The following is a 19,192-nucleotide window of genomic DNA, read 5'->3' as shown; positions in this document are numbered from 1 at the left end:
TGCTTCCTAGCCTACAGCAGAGGAAAACTGGTAAAAAGGAAAAGCAGATCTGAAAAATCCTGCTTTATTTTAAATTGCCATCACAGATATTTTCTAAATTTGATATATTTAAATTTGACAGAAAAATTCAGTGAAATAATAATTACCACAGTATTTTTAGTAAGACATTTATGTACTATTTTTAATCCTAAAATGTACTCTTAAGTCTGAAATACTCTAAAAAAATTCATACACATATTATGCTGTTGGCAGAGATTATCATTTTAATATTATAAATCCAGTAGGAAAAAATTAATATTATTGTGTTAAATTTTCCTCTTGAGAAAGGGGGAAAGAAGCAACAAGTGAAGCTGACCTAAAGTTTTTTAGGTACTATGGAAATTAAAAAAGTCAATTCCACCTGAAAACAAATCATTCTAATTTATTCCAGAAGTTACAGCGCTGATAGCAACAAACTACCAATTTTCCTAAATTCAGTAATTGTTACATTATTAAATTTCAGGTGAAAGAAAACTAATTTTTTTAAGATTTTATTTATTTACTTGAGAGGTGGAGTTACAGACAGTGAGAGGGACAGACAGAGAGGTCCTCCTTCTGTTGGTTCACTCCCCAGATGGCTGCAATGGCCAGAGCTGCACCGATCCGAAGCCAGGAGCCAGGAGCTTCTTTCGAGTCTCCCACGTAGGTGCAGGGAACCAAGGACTTGGGACATCCTCTACTGCTTTCCCAGGCCATAGCAGAGTTGAATTGGAAGAAGAGCAGCCGGGACTTGAACCAGCACCCACATGGGATGCCAGTGCCGCAGGCAGAGGATTAACTTACCGTGCCACGGCGCCGGCCCCAGAAAACTATTTTTAAAAAAAGAAAACTATTGGGCTGGCGCTGTGGCACAGTGAGTTAAAGCCCCAGCCTGCAGCACTGGCATCCCATATGGGCGCCGGTACGAGAGCCAGCTGTTCCATTTCCGATCAGGCTCTCTGCAGTGGCCTGGGAAAGCAGTGGAAGATGGCCCAAGTCCTTGGGCCCCTATACTGCATGGGAGACCCGGAAGAAGTTCCTGGCTCCTAGCCGGCGCCGTGGCTCAATAGGCTAATCCTCCACCTTGCGGCGCCGGCACACAGGGTTCTAGTCCCGGTTGGGGTGCCGGATTCTGTCCCGGTTGCCCCTCTTCCAGGCCAGCTCTCTGCTATGGCCAGGGAGTGCAGTGGAGGATGGCCCAGGTGCTTGGGCCCTGCACCCCATGGGAGAACAGGAAAAGCACCTGGATCCTGGCTCCTGCTATCGCTCAGCGCGGTGCGCCGGCTGCAGCGGCGGCCATTGGAGGGTGAACCAATGGCAAAAGGAAGACCTTTCTCTCTCTGTCTCTCTCTCACACTGTCCACTCTGCCTGTCAAAAAAAAAAAAAAAAAAAGCTCCTGGCTTCAGATCGGCGCAGCTCCAGCCTTTGTGGCTAACTACGGAGTGAACCAGTGGATGGAAGACCTCTCTCTCTTTCTCTTTCCCTGCCTCTCCTTCTCTCTCTGTATAACTTTGACTTTCAAATAAATAAATAAATCTTTAAAAATAAATAAACTGATTACCAAATCCATATACAAAAAAATTATTTTCAACAAAAAATTAAATGTTCAAGTAAAGATAACAACATTCTTAACACCAACAAGTGAATCACCAAAGCAAAGCTTACTCTTTCAGCTGCACAATACATTTTCTGACCAAAACGTGAAAAATAATCAAAAATTACTACGAAAGATGTATTTAAGGGCAGTGTTATGGCAAAACAGGTAAAGCCACCACCTGCAACTCCAGCACCCCATATGGGTGTCAGTTCTTGTCCCGGGTGCTCCACTTTCAATCCAGTTCTCTGCTATGGCCTGGGAAAGTGGTGGAAAATAGCCCAAATCCTTGGGGCCCCTACATCCGCATGGGAGATCCGGAAGGGGTTCCTTGCTCCTGGCTTTGGGTTGGTGCAGCTCCAGCCATTGTGGCCATTTGGAGAGTGAACCACTGGATGGAAGACTTCTCTGTCTCTCTCTGCCTCTGCCTCTCTGTAACTCTGCCTACACCGCAGGCAGGCGGTGGCTTTACCCACTACACCACAGCGTAAGCCACATAAGTTTTTTTTTTTAACAATCTGAAGATAAAAAGAATGTAAAAAAAGTTAATTTGAGGGTGATTCTATTAAAAACACTATCTTTGGGGCCAGCGCAGTGGCGCACTAGGTTAATCCTCCACCTGCGGCGCCGGCATCCCATATGGGCACCGGGTTCTAGTCCTGGTTGCTCCTCTTCCAATCCAGCTCTCTGCTGTGGCCCAGGAGGGCAGTGGAGGATGGCCCCAGTGCTTGGGCCCTGCACCCCATGGGAGACCGGGAGGAAGCACCTGGCTCCTGGCTTCAGATTGGCGCAGCTTCAGCCATTGCGGCCATTTGGGGAGTGAACTAACGGAAGGAAGACCTTTCTCTGTCTCTCTCTCACTGTAACTCTACCTGTCAAATAAATAAAATCTTAGGAAAAAAAAAAAAAGTCTTTCTCCAAATAATTCCAAAGTAATTAACTTCCATAAGATAATTTTCTTAAAAGAGTAAGTGATTTGATCCTCTTCTGCCCTCTTAATATATGGATTTTGCCATCTGAGAAACGTAGGTAGTAAAGGGTCTACAATTTGCTTAAGCCAGCATTAATAAAAAGATCAGGCAAAACCCACCTCTGAGATTCGCAACCAAAAGCAGTATTCTTTTGTGTTTTAGAGGAACTGGATTTTTTAAAATTTAACTCTTACGCATAAAAGACCATGAACTCTGGAGCCAAATTCATCTGTCCCACTAAGTCACTGTGTTACTCTGGGGAAGTTATATAACTTCTGTGTCTTGGTTTCCTCATATGAAATGAGGATAATAATAGTACTTCATAGAGTTGTAAGGATTAAAGAGTTAATACATGTAAGCCACTTAGAATAGTTTCTGACTCAAGAAGTGCCATGTAAATTTTACTTTTTATTTTTACTTTTTCACAACAGATTTCTACATTTAAGTTGTGAAAGTTTTCCAAATGAAAAGTTGATTGTACTTATAAAGAATATTATGTATCTATTAAGCTATGATGCAGGTTACATCAAGAAACTGATACCCAAAAGATGAGAAATCATTGTTTCTAAAACAGAAAATCAAAAAATCTAGTTTTAAAATTATTTACCATTGTCCTTGGTAAGAAGTGGCACTTTCTCAGGACAAAAGTTTATTTTAATTCCAATTATGTTAAGTTTTATATTTATTTCAGAAATGTACAAATAAGACAAAATTCAGAATTTAAGTGTAAATATCAGGGGCCAGTGCTGTGGTTAAGCCATCATCTGCTGTACCAGCATCCTATATGGGTGCCAGTTTGAGTCCTGGCTGTTCCACTTCCCATCCAGCTCCCTGCTGATGGCTTGGGAAAGCACTGGAGGATGGCCCAAGCGCTTGGGCCCCTGTACCCATGTAGAAGACCCGGAGGAAGCTTCTGGCTCCTGGCTTCAGCCTGACCCAGCCCTGAACGTTGCAGCCATCTGGTGAGTGAGCCAGCAGATGAAGATCTCTCCTCTAACTAACTCTACCTTTCAAATAAATAAATAAATATTTTTTTAAACTTTTTTTTTTTTTTTTTTTTGGACAGGCAGAGTGGATAGTGAGAGAGAGAGAGACAGAGAGAAAGGTCTTCCTTTTGCCATTGGTTCACCCTCCAATGGCTGCCACGGCCGGCGCGCTGCGGCCGGCGCATCGCGCTGATCCAAAGCCAGGAGCCAGGTGCTTCTCCTGGTCTCCCATGGGGTGCAGGGCGCAAGCATTTGGGCCATCCTCCACTGCCTTCCCGGGCCACAGCAGAGAGCTGGCCTGGAAGAGGGGCAACCGGGACAGAATCTGGCACCCCAACCGGGACTAGAACCCGGTGTGCCGGCGCCGCAGGTGGAGGATTAGCCTATTGAGCCGCGGCGCCGGCTAAATAAATATTTTTTAAAAAAAGTATAATTGTCAACCCTGTACAATGTCACATATTTAATATGAATAACCTAATTACATTATTATAACTGTACAACTGGTACCCATTGGTATTTGCTGAAAAAATTGTACTACAAAGATTACTACTGGGGCTGGCACTGTGGCATAGTGGGTAAAGCTCCCACCTGCAGTGCTGGCATCTCATCTGAGGGCTGGTTTGAGTCTCAGATGCTCTACTTCCAATCCAGCTCTCTGCTATGGCCTGGGAAAGCATAAGAAGGTGGCCCTAGGACTTGGGCCCCTGCATCTCCATGGGAGACCCGGAAGAAGCTCCTGGCTCCTGCTTGCAGATTGGCTCAGCTCCGGCCGTTGTGGCCATCTGGGGAGTGAACCAGCATATAAAAGACATCTCTCTCTCCCTCTGCTTCTCTGTAACTCTGCCTTTCAAATAAATAAATAATCTTTAAAAAAAAAAAAAGATTACTGCTAAACTTTCTGCCAGAATGAATGCTTGCAGGCAGCAGTGATGGGCCAAGTGATTGGGTTCCTGCCACCCACAAGGGAAACCTGGATTGCATTCTAAGCTTCTGGATTTAGATTTCAGCCCTAGCTAGATTGCTGTGGGCATTAGAGGAAGGAACCAGTGAATGGGAATTCTCTATGTGTGTGTCATTCTCTCAAAAAAAAAAAAAAAAAAAAATTACAATTTTTTTAGTGAGAGAAAAAAATCGAGCTGGTACAAACATTAACCAAGCTAATAAACAAGTTTATCAACACAATCTGTCTTAAGATCTTTAAGATGTTAAGCCCTGGCTGACTTGAGCTGATCTCTTATTTACAGTAAGTGGGTACTATTTAAACTACATATTTCTTTTTCTGATTTAAAACATTACTTACTTTATATTTAAAAGGGGAAAAAAGTAAAAGACAAATTTGTTAGGCCCATATTTTAAATGTCTGTTTTTAAGTTTACTGTAAATGACAAAGAAAATACCTTAGTTATTTCTATGTTTAATAATTAGCTACTCTAGGACTTGATGGTACCAAACACAAGTATCGAGAAAGGGGAGGGAATTTAGTACAGCAATTAAGACCCTGTTTGCAATGCCCTCATCTCCTAGCAGAGTGCATGGGTTTGAGTCCAGGTTTTGCTCCCCATTCCAGCTTCCTTATGAAGTGCACCCTGGGAGGTGGCAGGTGATGGCTCAAGTACTTGGATCTCTGCCAGCTATGTGGGAGAAATGGCCTAAGTTCCTGGCTCAGTTCCAGCTGTTGTGCCACTTGGAGAGTGAACCAGTGGATGGGAAATCTCCATATGTTTGTCTATCTTTGTCTCTCTACCTTTCAAATAAAAAAAAAATAATAATTCAGATGGTATGTTTCACTATTTGCTATATTTTCTGACAATAAAGTGTATCACTGTGAATAAGGCCATGTATAACTTATGTCCTATATTCTATACTAGAACATGTGCTTATATTTTTAAGTTAATCAGAAGATAGAAATTCCACTTATTTTCTACCTTAGTATAAATTAACAATTCAACCTTTTGGTATAAACCAACTATTTGAATGTTTGGCAATTATAAACTATTCCTAATATTTTTATTTAAAATGTATGTTTCTATTTTGAACTATTCTTCATCCATTTAAATCATATGGGCTAAAATATCCTGTTGTTATGTGAATACAAAAATCTTTTAAACAAATAAATACCAAAAGAGAAGTTCCACGTGTCTTTTATTTGTAAACAAACAAGAGAATGAAGTCATGAAGTGACAAAGGGAGAACACAAAAACCATGATACTGCAAGACACAAATGGCAAGAACATGTTGGAAGTACAGATTATCTCAAATATTTTAAGCCACACCTTACTAGAAACACATCATAGGGTTCAAAGATAAAAATTAAAACATGTAAGACAAAGTACAGTAATAGGTAAAATGACAAAAAATTAGCCAAACCAAAATAAAACAAGAAAACCTGGTACCCATAAAACTAATATGCAAAAGTATATTTAAAATTGAGCCCTCAGGATTACAAGCTAAAACTCTGCCCAACTAAAGTAAAAAGTTCTACAGAAAACGGATTCCTCTCTGAGTTTTAAAAACACACACTAAGCTGTCCCTAGTGATTTTTAAAATTTAATCTAATTTTTGCTGGTGGCGGTGGACAGCAGCCTTTCAGTAATCACAGAGACTATCACGGTGTCCACAGGAAGACCAGCGGCATGAACACAACTGCCCCTAAGACAACACCAGCGACAAATCCATTTCGGTTCTTCTGGGCAGGATCTATATCATAATACACCAAAGTCATTCCAGGAAAAATAAAGGGACGCCGAAAACTTTTCAACTTCTACCTTTGCACAACAGTCTTTTTCTAGTTCCTCTTTAAAGGCAAAATGACTTCAACATGGATTTTTAAATCTCTATCATAAACTTCTATATAACTTATATCATTCCTATAATATGAACATATTGTAATGACATGACCACCTAAGTATTAAATTGTGCTCTCCAGAATACAGCTTTAAAAATCTCACTCTGAATTTATTTAAACAAACAAAAAAAAGGACCCTGAAAGAATCTCACTAAATTTGTAAGCCCATGAGCCCTGATCTACTTATGTATAAAATGAAAGGGCAGATTTGAACTACAGAGATCTACATGGGCTTACACTTAAACATGATTGAGAAATACAAAGTTCAGAATTAAAAAAGGTTAAAAGATGGAGCTGCATCAAGTTGTAGGTCCAACTGCAGAGTTCCCACAGCTTAAAAGTCCACAAACCCTGGAGGTAAGAAGTCAGCCACACTCATTGGGATTAGTTTTTAAGGCTGGGAAATGATTAGCCAGAATTAAGAGTTTCTAGTGTAGATGCTTTGAAAGGAGGTTTGGAAAAGAAACTTTCCAAAGGGCTTCTCTCAGCAGTTAGTCAAGCCCTGAAAACCAACTAGAAGGGTCTTCCTCTGCTGCATCTAGGACTAAGGTGGCCCAGTGCCAAAGTCCTTGGCTAAAAATAGGTGAAGGGAACAGCCCGGTTTTCCAATAAGCACAGTCTACGCCTCACTCCTCTGTGTATGTATCACACAATGAAGGGAATTTTTCTGTAACTCTTAGTCAAAACAGAAGCAGGTGTTAAAAGCTGTATTCTGTTGACACTGAAGCACCAAATTTTAGAGCTTACAGAAACTAATCACACAGAAAACCTTTGCTATAAAATGCTAGACATACACCATAAACATCAGGAAAACAAAAATAAAGGTAATCTAATCCTGTACTTCAGATCAAAAAATCTGGGAAATGGGGCACTAATCACTACTAAATCTAATCCTATCATGTTATCGATGATTTTAAACCTCTGGAGAAATTTAAGAAAGAGGTCCTAAGTTTCAAAATGAGAAAAAGATGGTTTTAAAACTAAGGTAGCAACAATAAAAAAAAAAAAAAAACCACAGAAGTTAGAAGGCTATTTTAAGCAAGAAGTACTATAATAAATCTGGCGTAGGAAGAAACAGGAATAACAAAACTTGTTAATACAGTAAAAATGGGGGCTCCACGAGGCAATGATACACAGCTGCACGTTGAGTCCAACTTCAGAAAGTTACTCTAAAATTACCACAGTGAACTCTCTAGCAGAAAATGTTTCAGTAACAACACACTAAGCTCATAAATCCGGGGATAAAAGCTCCCCCAAGAAACTCCTGTCCGCGCCACCCCAGAGACTGTCCCCAGGCGCGACCCGGGGCGGGGCGCCCCCCAGCACCCGCGTCTCGGGCCTGGGCTGCGGGCATCCTCGCTGGCGGGACAGAGTGCACAGGAGTGACAGGCCGTCCTCAGGCCCTGTCAGCGCCCGACATCCCACACCCGCACCCGCCAGCCGCCCCGAAGCCTGCCACCTGTTAGCTGCTCTTAAGAGAGCCCCCGGCCGGAGCTCCCAGCGACGCAGTGGGGGCGCCTTTTGTGTTTAACTACGGAGGAAGCCGCCAGAGTGAAGTGCAGGCTAGGGAAACCTTTCCAGCAGGGAGCTTCGAGCAAAGCCCTCCCCCAGCTAAGAAAAGGCAGGACAACCCCAGGCGAGGCACTCGGGTCCCCTACTAGTCCCCGGGAGGAGCGGAGGGTCAAAGGTGACGAAAGCTGGGGGTCGAGGGCCCGTGACCCTTACGGGAGGCTCGGGTCTCGCAGTGGAGAAGAGCGAGCACTAGGTGGAGGTGGACCGTCCCGCGGGGTGCAAGATCGGCCAGAAGCTGGATCCGGAGACGGAGAAGAGCGGGGCCAGAAGGGGAGGCGGAAAACCGAGAGGCAGCGGCTGAGGCGAAGGGCAAGAAACTGGGGTTAGGAGGGCGCCGATGAGGCTGAGGGAAAACAGCAAGGCGAGAGGTACGCGGAGAAAGGCCGGGCTGAAGTGGAAGAAGGGAGGCCAGTACGAAGGAAAGGGCTAAGGTGAGGGAAGCATTCCAGGGACAAGGGACAGGAGAAGAGACCCCCCACCCACAAGGACCGAGGCAGAACTGTTGACCCGTGCCGTTACAGGCTGTGCTCGACCGACCACGCTCGGACCCCGTCGGCGGCGGAGACTCACCCGAGGGCGACAGAACTCCCACAGCAAGACATGGGGACCGGTCCAGAGCCACGGTAGGACCGAGCAAGCGGAGGAAACCGCGGCGTTAGCGTGACCCGGAAGCGCATCCCTAGGAACCGGAAGTCAGCGGCCAGGGTCACCTCACAATCCACACCTCTTTCCGCCAGAACTCTCTGGGCGCATGCGTCGGGCTTCTAGGGCGGGGAAACCGCCTAGGCCCCGCCCCCCCGAGAGCCCCGCCCATGTCCCGCCCGGCTCGGCGCCACGGAGTCTCGAGACCAGCCGGCAAGGCGGAGCTGTCCTTGCTGCCGGTGCCAGTGCCCCGCGTGAACGGAACAGTGGTGATTTTTCAAAAAGGGCTTTTACGAGCTCTTAAGATGCGTGTTCCTAAACGGAACAGGACAGGAAGTGCTTTGGGAGATTTAGGAAGACTGGGAGAAATGGGTGGGAGTCTCGCAAGACACTTGGGAGGCTAGGCCAAGGTGATATTTTTATCCCCAATTGAGTTTATTCCTAATGTTATATTGAGCTTATAGTTAGCTGCACTTCTTGCACTTTACTTTTAGAGGCAATTTTAAATACTTCGTTCATTTTCAGTTGCAGCCCACTCGTAGGCAAGAAGCTGGGTTGCATTCAGGCTTGGTGGAGACCTGAAGTTTATTCTGTTGGGGCTGACGGGAGGACGCTGCCTGGGACACCCGCATCCGTACTGGTTTGCCTGGTTTCGAGTCCCAGCTCCACTCCTGATTCCGGCTGCCTGCTAATGTGCACCCTAAAGGTGGCAGGTGGTGGTTGATGTGAGTCCCTGCCACCACGTGGGAGACCCAGATTGAGTTCCAGGCTTCTGGCTTCAGCTTGGAACAGTCCTGGCTGTCACAGGGATTTGGGGAGAGACCAGCAGATGGAAAATAATCTCAAATTTTTTAAAAGAACACAAAATTAAAATGCAATATTAAATGTAAAAGCTCAAAGGGATGGCTACTGTGGCACAGCGTTTTAAGCCATGGTTTGCATCCCATACCAGAGTGCCTGGGATGGAGTCCTGCTTCTGCTTCAGAGCCAGCTTCCTGCTAATGTGCACCCTAGGAGGCAGCAGGGCATGGTCCAGGTAGTTGGGTCCCTGCCACCCATGTGGATGACCCAAATGGAGTTATGGTTCCTGGCTCCTGGATTTGGCCTGGCCCAGCACTAGCCACTGTGGCCAACTGAGGAATGAATCATAAGATGGAAGATCCCTCTCTCTCTCTCTCTGTCTTTCCCCCCTCTCTTTCAAAATAAATAAATCCTAAAAAAAAAAAAAAGGTAAATCCGATAATTTGCCGCCTCTGTTGGTACTGTGAGTGTCCTGTGCATATGCTTGCCTCCTACAGTGTATTCACACAAAAGCAAAGAGCTCTTGTGAAAACCTTAGTCAGATATTTCAGCATGAAAACCCAAATCCTTGCACTGGCCTACAGGACCCTCAACACTTAACACCCCCAGCTACAGCTCTGACATCTCCTACTCCCTCTCTCATCTCTCCACGTAAGGCACGCTGGCCTCTTTGCTCTTCCTCAAACCCACAGGTAGGCTTGGGCCTCTGTGCTAGCTGATCCCTCTGGCTGGAATGCTACCCGCACTGCCACCCCAGATTCCAGCATCACTCACCCTGTCACCTCCTTTGCATCGGTATTCAAATGTTGTGCTTTCATTAAGAACATAAACTCCATCAGAACATGGATGTTAGCCTTTTCTGTTCATGGGTATATTTCAGCACCAGAACAGAGCCTGGCACATTGTAGGCACTCAATCAAGGTTCAATGAAGAATAAATTGCTGTGCCACCACCTCCACTAGGGGGCGCCCACAAGTAACCAATGTGATCTTCCCATAGCCCTATTGCTGAAGCAGCTACAAGAAAGATCACAAATTCCTCCCTAGAGCAGAGAGTGCTGTATCACACACCAGCAATAAAAGACTTCCAATGTATTTATAGTCCACTGAAACTAACGTTCAAGATCCTTACTGGGGTCTGCAAGGCCCTTGCTGGCCCGCTTTTCCTAACTCCCAGATGGTATGCCCAGCCTCCTTCCTCTTACTGAGCTCCAGCCAAACTGTTCTATTTCTCATACAAACCAAGCTTCCTGCTTCAGGCTCTAGGCAGATGCTATTCCCTTTGCCTCTTTCCCAAACCTTCCACCGAATGGTTCCTTCTCCTGTGGCCTCCTGTTTCTCCTCTAAAGTAGCTCCCTCACCCTCTTCCCAAAACTCTCTTTCTTCATGCTCCTATCACTATTTGAAGTTATTTGTTTACGATCTGTGATGAGAAAGTGAGCTCTACATGGAGTCTTGTTCACTGCTGAAGTCCAGTGGTGCATGGTGGACGCTCGGTGACAAAGCAATCACCAACAACAGTTGAAGCTTTACCACATGGCACTGACTGTATATAGTAAATACATAAGTGCTCAGATTTCCCTTTTTTTAAAAAAAAAAAAAGATTTATTTATTTTATTTGAAAGAGTTGCACACAAAGAGAGATCTTCACTCCCCAAATGGCCGCAACGGCCGGAGCTGCGCCGATCCAAAGCCAGGAGCCTCTTCCAGGTCTCCCACATGGGTGCAGGGGCCAAAGGACTTGGGCCATCTTCAACTGCTTTCCCAGGCCATAGCAGAGAGCCGGACAGGAAGTGAAGCAGCTGGGTCTTGAACCAGCGCCCATATGGGATGCTGGCGCTTCAGGCCAGGGCGTTAACCCACTGCGCCACAGCGCCGGCCCCAGATTTCCCTTTTAATCTAACACACTTGGGTGCACCTATGAGTGTCTCCACTTCCTAAATCAGGAAGCTGAGGCGGGACAAATTGAACAGCTTGCGTGAGGCCACACGACCGGCAAGAAGCAGACCCAGGACTCGCAGCCCAGTCTGTGTGACGTCAGAGCCCTGGCTTTAACTGTGGGGCTGTGTTCCTGTCACTCTTCGGGAGGAAGGACAGGGAGCCAAACATGAATTCACTTATAACCCGGTTGTCTCTGATTTCATGCATCTTTCCTTGCCACCATGGTCAGTGAGAAGTAGAAATGTTTGTTTGGGGGTTTCCTGCCCTACTGCACTATTTCTGGGCACAAATCTAAAGAATTATGACAAAAATACAGTTAAAATTTTTTCCAAGTTCTGTTGTGAGTACTCAGATATTTATTATTATATTGTTTTCTCTTTTGTAGATTTGAAATATTTCATTTGAAATTTAATACAAAAGAGAAACTAATAATATAATCTAAAAATGTTATTGTCAAATCACTCCAAACAAAAGCCAAAATGTGAATTAAAATACTGGGGGGGGGGTGGCACACTGGCATAGTGGGTAAAGCCACCACCTTCAGTGCCAGCATCCCATATGGGCACTGGTTCGAGTCCCAACTGCTCCACTTCCAATCCAGCTCTCTGCTATGGTCTGGGAAAGCAGTGGAAGATGGCCCAAGTGCTTGGACTCCTACACCCACATGGGAGACCCAGAGGAAGCTTCTGGCTCCTGGTTTCATATCTGCCCAGTTCAAGCTGTCGCGGCCATTTGTGGTGAACCAGCAGATAGAAGACCTTTATCTCTCTCTCTCTCTCTCTGCCTCCGCCTCTCTGCAACTCTGCCTTTCAAATAAATAAATAAATCTTTTAAAAAAAAAAAAGCAGCACTTAAAAAAAAACTAAAGGGGTCTAAAATTAAGATTTTCAGACTATGAGTTTCCATTAAAAAAAAAAAGACGTAACATGAAGCAACCTGTGCCCAATACTTCCGACCACTTCAGGCTTGGAATTCTGGGAACCAGGTTACATCTTTAAAATAAGTAGGACTAGAAAAAAAAAGACATAAGGGCCGGCTGCTGTCTGCTGCGCTAGCATCCCATATAGGCACTGGTTTGAGTCCTAGCTGCTTTACTTCCCATCCAGCTCTCTGCTAATGGCATGGGAAAGCAGCAGAAGATGGTCCAAGTCCTTGGGCCCCTGTACACATATGAGAGACCCGAAGAAGCTCCTGGCTCCTGGCCTTGGATCAACCCAGCTCTGGCTGTTGCAGCCATCTGGGGAGTGAACTAGTAGATGGTTCACTCTCTCTTTCTCTCTGTCTTCCCCTCTCTCTCCCTATAACTGTGCCTTTCAAATAAATAAATAAATCTTTAAGAAATATATAATGCCGGCGCTGCGGCTCACTAGGCTAATCCTCCGCCTAGCGGCGCCGGCACACCGGGTTCTAGTCCCGGTCGGGGCGCCGGATTCTGTCCCGGTTGCCCCTCTTTCAGGCCAGCCCTCTGCTGTGGCCAGGGAGTGCAGTGGAGGATGGCCCAGGTGCTTGGGCCCTGCACCCCATGGGAGACCAGGAAAAGCACCTGGCTCCTGGCTCCTGCCATCGGATCAGCGCGGTGCGCCGGCCGCAGCGCGCCGGCCGCGGCGGCCATTGGAGGGTGAACCAACGGCAAAGGAAGACCTTTCTCTCTGTCTCTCTCTCTCACTGTCCACTCTGCCTGTCAAAAAAAAAAAAAGAAAGAGAGAGAGAGAGAAAGAGAGAAAGAGAGAAAGAGAGAGAGAAAGAGAGAAAGAGAGAAAGAGAGAAAGAGAGAAAGAGAGAAAGAGAGAAAGAGAGAAAGAGAGAAAGAAAGAGAAAGAAAGAAAGAAAGAAAGAAAGAAAGAAAGAAAGAAAGAAAGAAAGAAAGAAAGAAAGAAAGAAAGAAAGAAAGAAAGAAGAAAAGAAAAGAAATATATAATGTGGGGCTGGCATTGTGGTGCAGCAGGTTGCGCCACCACTTGGGACTCCTATGTCTCTTGCCTGACTGCTGGTTTGAGTTCCAGCGCCTCTGCTTCTGATTCAGCTTCCTGCTGATGCATCTTGAGAGGCAGCAGATGATGGCTCAAGAGCTTGGGCCTCTGCCATTCGTGTGAAAGACTAGATGGAGTTCTGGGCTCCTGGCGTGGGCCTGGCCTCAACCTTGGCTGTTGTGGGCATTGGGGGAGTGAACCAGGGGATGGGAGACTTTTCCTTTCTCCTTATCTCCCTCTCTCTGTTGCTCTTTCAAGTAGATGAAAACAAATAAATAGACATTTTTTGAAAAAATAAAACAAATGTATGTGTGATTATTAGTGTTTTGTAAAGCCACCATCTGCAGCACTGGCATCCCATGTGGGTGCCAGTTCAAGTCCCAGTTGCTCCACTTCTGATCCAGCTCCCTGCTGATGTGCCTGGGAAAGCAGCGGAGGTGGCTTGGGTGCTTGGCCCCCTGCCACCCACTCAGGAGACCTGGATGAATCTCCTCACTCTTGGCTTCAGTCTAGCCCAGCCTTGGCCACTGCAGCCATCTGGGGAGTGAACCAGCAGATAGAAGATCTGTCTTTCTGTGAATTTGACTTTTAAATAAATAAATGTTTCTAAAAAAATATTTAAAAATTTTTTAAAGAGAAAAAGGTCTTTCATCTGCTAGTGCACTCCTCAAATGGCAGTAACCGTCAGAGCTGGGCTGATCTGAAACCAGGAGCCAGGAACTTCTTCTGAAGTCTCCCATGTGTGTTCAGGGGCCCAAAAACTTGTCCATCTTCTACTGCTTTCCCAGGCCATAGCAGAGAGCTGGATCGGAAGAGGAGCAGCCAGGACACGAACTGGTGCCCCTATGGGATGCCGGCACTGCAGGCAGAGGCTTAGCCTACTATGACACAGAGCAGGGCCCATAGATAAATCTTAAAACAAAACAAACAAACAAACAAACAAAAAACTATACCTTTGGAAAGGCCAGTGTGACACAGAGGGTTAAGCTGCTGCCCGTGATGCAGACATCCCGTATGAGCGATGGTTCAAGTTCCGATTGCTCCATTTTCAATCCAGCCCTCTGCTAATGTGCCTGGGAAGGCAGCAGAGAATGGCCCAAGTGTTTGGGCCACTGCCCCCATGTGGGAGACCCAAATGAAGCTTCTGGCCCAGCCCCAGCCATCGTGACCATTTGGGGAGTGAATCAGTGGATGGAAGATATCCCTCTCCCTCTCCCTCCCCCTCCCCCTCTCCCCTCCCTCTCCCCCTCTCCCCTCCCTCTCCCCCTCTCCCCTCCCTCTCCCCCTCTCCCTCTCACTCTCTCTCTCTGTAACTCTACCTTTCAAATAAATCTTTTTTTAAGAAAAAAATGTATCTGTGGAAATCTACATGAGATATGGATGGAACATTCTCTCCATTCTTACTACCCACAGCTTTGTTTTTACTCTGACCATACTTTGAGTGCATTCTGGTTGTCTACAGCTAGGTGACAAGCTATTCCAAAACTAGTGGCTTAAAGCAGCCATCACTGTATATACCTCATACATTCCAAGTCAGGAATTGGGACAGGGTTCAGCTGCGTGATTCTTCTGTTCCCCACTGCATCAGCCAGAGTCAGCTGGTGATATTCTGGTAGGCAGCTAGGCTGTTCTGCATCCTCCTGTTTGCTGCAGACGGCTAACCAGCTGGACTCCGCTCCCGCCTCTCACTGCAGTCTCAGAACCTTCCCCCAGGCTCTCTCCATCAGAGTAGTTGAACTTCTTAGACAGCCGCTCAGGGCTCCATACAGACAGGTCATAGAGGTTGCCATTCTTTTAAGACTAGCCTGGAAGGTGGCACAGCAGAACTTCTATCCTAGTCCCTTGGCTAAACAACCCCAGAGCTCACTTAGAATCAACGGAGGTGACACAGAGCCCACCTTGTGATGGGAGGAAGGTCAAAGAATCCATGGCCACCCTTATTCACCGCAGAGTATGTTGTTTGCAGTCTGTTTCTATTTTTTTTTTCTCCCCAGGGCTACCATCAGAATAACATGGACTTATTGCCATCAGAAGAACTCCTGAGGACAAACACATTTTGATGCGGATCTACCCATTTATTTAGCAACCACTTTATGATATTTTAGGCTCTAAAGACATGGTAAAAAAAAAATCAGAACCTCCTGCCCTAGCGGAGCTCATAAAACAGAAATGCAGGGTGTGGAGTATGTCCGGCGGGGGCTCAGCATCCTGAGTCCAGTGGGCATTCTCTTCCTGCACTGCAGAGGTAGGAAGGTTACAAATGGCATTTCTCAGGCCCTCTTGCAGACGGAGTTGAGGATGGGAAGGAGATATTGTCAGTTAGATGCCGTTGAGCAAGTTGTGCAAGGTGGAAATGGGCAAGGGGCCTTGTCCTGTCCTTCGGCCATCTCTGCTGGCCAGTGGGATCCCTGCTGGAGAGCTGGGCGTTCTGCAGCAGCGCTGCGCTCGCCAGTCTCCCTGCACGAGCTCTGCCAGACAGTTACAGTCACAGAGCCACAAAGGCAGCAGTGACCCGTTCCTGGTCTCGTGATCCCCGAATCTTCGTTGTAAACATTATGTTACTGCCATCAGTAGTTCCGGAGTTGGCCTCCTGAGGTGTCTCCTCCAGCCTTCCCAGTGCTTTTATAAGGATCCAGGGTCCTAAAATCAACTGCTTTCTGAAAGAGTTCACTCTAGCTCTTCCTTCTAGGTAGACTCTCCCATTCTTACCCAATAGCTACCTTAGAATTCCTCCCGCGGACGCCTCAGCACCTGATCTTCTTGCCCCTGACTCCTCCCACCCACAGCACAGCAGCTCCCAAGCTTTCACTGATGGGGCGGACGTGGCCAGTTCCCCGGCAGTGAGAAAGCCAACAGGCGAAGGCCAACCAGGTCCCAGGAGCCACGGGAAGCGTGGGAAGCAGCAAGTCGGTGCAGCAGCGGGAGTGATGGGTCCCACAGCACCGTCTTCCTGTTGCCTCTTAAGAAACAGAACCGAAGGATCCCTCCCCTTCCCCACAGCTATGAAATGGTGTTGAGACGACTCTACCTGGGCGCTGGCGCTGTGGTGCAGCAGGTTAAAGCTATGGGCTGCCGTGCCAGCATCCCATATGGGTGCCGGTTTGAGTCCTGGCTGCTCCACTTGGGCCTTGGGCCCCTGCATCCAAAGGGGAGACCCGGATGGAGCTCCTGGCTCCTGGCTGCGGCCTGGCCAAGCCCTGATCATTGCGGCCATTTAGGGAGTGAACCAGAGGATGGAAGACCTCTCCTGGCTCCCGCCACCACCCTTCTGTCTCTGCCTCTGCTTCCCTGTAACTTCGATTTTCAAATAAATAAATCTCTAAAGAAAAAGATCTGGTTCCCCGTACTGGATGCCTGGGTTCAGCTTTCAGCTCCAGTTCCCTGACTCCAGCTCCCCACCAGGGCACAGCTGGGGGTTCCAAATAATTGGGCCCTGCCAGCCACGTGGGAGGCCTGGAATGCATCCCTGACTCCTGGCTTCAGCCCAGCCCAGCCCCGCCCCAGCTGTTACAGGCATTTGGGGAGTGAACCAGCAGACAGGAGCTCTTTCTCTCTCTTCTCTAATTAATTAATTAATTAATAATACTCACTATTTGATTTTTTCCCCATGCTCATTCTCTGAAAGGTATAGTGGCATTTACCAGACTATGTGATGATGTCATTGCTAATGGCTAATGAAATGTATAATATGGCCGGTGCTGTGGCTCACTAGGCTAATCCTCCGCCTGCGGCACCGGCACACTGGGTTCTAGTCCTGGTCGGGGTGCCGGATTCTGTCCCAGTTGCTCCTCTTCCTGTCCAGCTCTCTGCTGTGGCCCGAGAGTACAGTGGAGGATGGCCCAGGTGCTTGGGCCTCTGCACTTTTGTGGGAGAGCTGGAAGAAGCTCCTGGTTCCTGGCTTTGGATAGGCCCATCTCTGACCGTTGCAGCCATTTGGGAGCAAACCAGCAGATGAAAGACCTCTCTGTGTGTGTCTCTCTCTCTATCTCTCTCTCTCTCCCTCTCTTTCTCTCTCTCCCTCTGCCTCCCTGTAACTCTGCCTTTCAAATAAATAAATATTTTTTAAAAAGTTCATGGAAAATGCATATTATAAGAAAATAATCTTTTTGGCATGAAAATAAACTAATCTTTGAATCCTGCTTTTGCACATATTTTTCTTAAAGATTTATTTATTGGTCTATTTATTTATTTGAGAAGTGGAGTTACAAATAGAGAGAGGGAGAGACAAAAAGGTCTTGCATCCACTGGTTCACTCCCCAAATGGTTGCAATGGTTGGAGCTGGGCCAATCTGAAGCCAGGAGCCAGGAGCTTCTTCTGGTTCTCCCATGTGGGTGCAAGAACCCAAACACTTGGGCCATCTTCTACTGCTTTCCCAGGACAGAGCAGAGAGCTGGGTCGGAAGTGGAGCAGCCAGGACTCAAACCAGTGCCCAAATGGGACACTGGGACTGCAGGCGGAGGCTTTACACCCTATGCCACAGCACCGGCCCTTTCATGTATTTTTGGAAGACCTTCATATGAGTGTTTAAAAATCAGAAAAGAATTCAGATACAGGGACTATGTTATACAGCTATCATTGGTTTAGAGATATGGAAAAAATTGTAATAACCTCAAAGTCCTGATTTTTCTCAGAAACTAAAGAGGTGATGCTATTAGCCTGGGACCATGCCTGCAGTGCCAACATAACATATGGGCACCGGTTCTTCAAGTCCCAGCTGCTCTACTTCTTCTTTTTTTTTTAATAGAGAAAGAGAGCTCCTTTTTTTTTTTTTTTTTTTTTTTTTGACAGGTAGAGTTATAGACAGTGAGAGAGAGAGACAGGTCTTCCTTCCATTGGTTCACTTGCCAAATGGCTGTCATGGCCGGCGCTGCACTGATCCAAAGCCAGGAGCCAGGTGCTTCTCCTGGTCTCCCATGCAGGTGCAGGGCCCAAGCACTTGGGCCATCCTCCACTGCTTTCCCGGGCCACAGCAGAGAGCTAGACTGGAAGAGGAGCAACCAGGACTAGAATCCAGTGCCATATGGGACGCTGGCTCCACAGGCAGAAGATTAACCAAGTGAGCCACAGCGCCGGCCCCCGGCTGCTCTACATCTGATCCATCTCCCTGCTAATGCACCTGGGAAAGCAGTAGAAGATAGCTCGGGTCTTTGGGCTCCTGAACCCACATGGGAGACCTGGAAGAAGCTCCTAGCTCCCGACTCTGGCCTGGTCCTGCCCTGGCCATTGTGGCCATCTGGTGAGTGAACCATTGGATGGAAGACTTGTCTCTGTCTTTCCCTCTCTCTCACTGTAACTTTGACTTTCAAATAAATTAATTAATTAAAAAGAGAGAGAGATGCTATCAGCCTAAGTGCTTTAGTGAATTCTAAACACTGGACCATCTTTGTTTAGGAAGATAAGAAAGAAGATTAGTGATTTTTTTTACATCAGAGTCACTATAAAATTTAACATAAATCCAGCAAATTCTGAATTATATCATAATAAAAAGATTGCCTTTTAATTAAAAAAACAAAGAGTTTTTCTGTGGTACTGGAATGTTTTTAATAATTCCAGAAAGTTAGCCCAGCTTATTAGAGTGGGGGGTGGTGGAGGGTGTCTTGCAGTCACCTTGGGCTGGGTATCACAGTAGCACTTGGGTTTTGAGTCTGGATTTCCTGCCACATGGGCAAATGGTTTGAAGATTTTCTTTCTGGCGTGATTACATGTGAGATGACTGCATCTCACAGCCCATGGCATGGCACAGAGTTTCATTTTATTTTAATCTGCAGCAGGATATTTTTGCGGTTATTCTATCTCTGTCTGAGAGCTCTGTGGCCCCACCACATTTATTAGTCATCCACCTTCATTTCAC

General features: G+C 46.5%; 1 protein-coding gene across 19 annotated transcripts in view; it reads right to left on the bottom strand.

Annotated features, from left to right (window-relative positions):
- The window catches only part of EYA3 (EYA transcriptional coactivator and phosphatase 3), a 107,316-nt gene extending 98,570 nt beyond the window's left edge, over positions 1-8,746 (bottom strand). For 15 of the 19 annotated variants that reach the window (XM_051856782.3, XM_051856783.3, XM_051856785.3 and 12 more), the window contains exon 1: positions 8,558-8,729. The gene's annotated coding sequence lies outside the window, so the exon portion shown is untranslated. Of the gene's footprint in view, positions 1-8,557 lie in introns of all 19 variants that reach the window. The other 4 variants (XM_002716084.6, XM_070078981.2, XM_070078983.2 and 1 more) reach the window with 4 other exon arrangements.
- Between the last annotated feature and the right edge of the window lie 10,446 nt (positions 8,747-19,192).

Source organism: Oryctolagus cuniculus, chromosome 7 (genome assembly GCF_051225735.1).
Source record: "Oryctolagus cuniculus isolate XC-2025 breed Fujian yellow rabbit chromosome 7, ASM5122573v1, whole genome shotgun sequence".
Classification (NCBI taxonomy): domain Eukaryota; kingdom Metazoa; phylum Chordata; class Mammalia; order Lagomorpha; family Leporidae; genus Oryctolagus; species Oryctolagus cuniculus.
This window is presented reverse-complemented; position numbering and strand designations above follow the sequence as displayed.